We start from the raw sequence: 360 nt of genomic DNA on the forward strand, positions 1-360 counted from the left end.
ACATTTCATTACACCAAATACACAAAATAATGTTATTTTTAGCAGCATCATATGACCCCTTTAAAGCTTAACAGCTCTAGTCCCCATTCACTGTCGTTGTATGATGCAGAGCAGCCTGAACATTCTTCTAAGCTTCTCCATTTGTGTTCAACTGAAACAGAAAGTCATAGAGGTTTGAAGGACATGATTTCTCGGTGATCTATCGCTTTAAATGGATCTTTTCCCAGTGCTTATGTAGTGTGTACTGCAGTGATCCGCTCTTGCGGAGAAAAATTCTGCATCGGGAACTCCCTGAACGCGCTGCAATTTTCACCAATAAACCGACGAATCTGCCGCTTACATTTGGTGAGAGAGAGAGAG

The 360-nt window shown here is 41.7% G+C and overlaps 1 protein-coding gene across 1 annotated transcript in view; it reads left to right on the forward strand.

Moving 5' to 3' along the window:
• The first annotated feature begins 227 nt into the window (after positions 1-227).
• gas6 (growth arrest-specific 6) overlaps positions 228-360 on the forward strand; it is a 23392-nt gene continuing 23259 nt past the window's right edge. The window contains exon 1 of the mRNA XM_016456871.1: positions 228-345. The gene's annotated coding sequence lies outside the window, so the exon portion shown is untranslated. The remainder of the gene's footprint in view (positions 346-360) is intronic.

Source organism: Sinocyclocheilus anshuiensis, unplaced genomic scaffold, assembly GCF_001515605.1.
Source record: "Sinocyclocheilus anshuiensis isolate Anshui unplaced genomic scaffold, SAMN03320099.WGS_v1.1 scaffold856, whole genome shotgun sequence".
In the NCBI taxonomy this organism is placed as follows: domain Eukaryota; kingdom Metazoa; phylum Chordata; class Actinopteri; order Cypriniformes; family Cyprinidae; genus Sinocyclocheilus; species Sinocyclocheilus anshuiensis.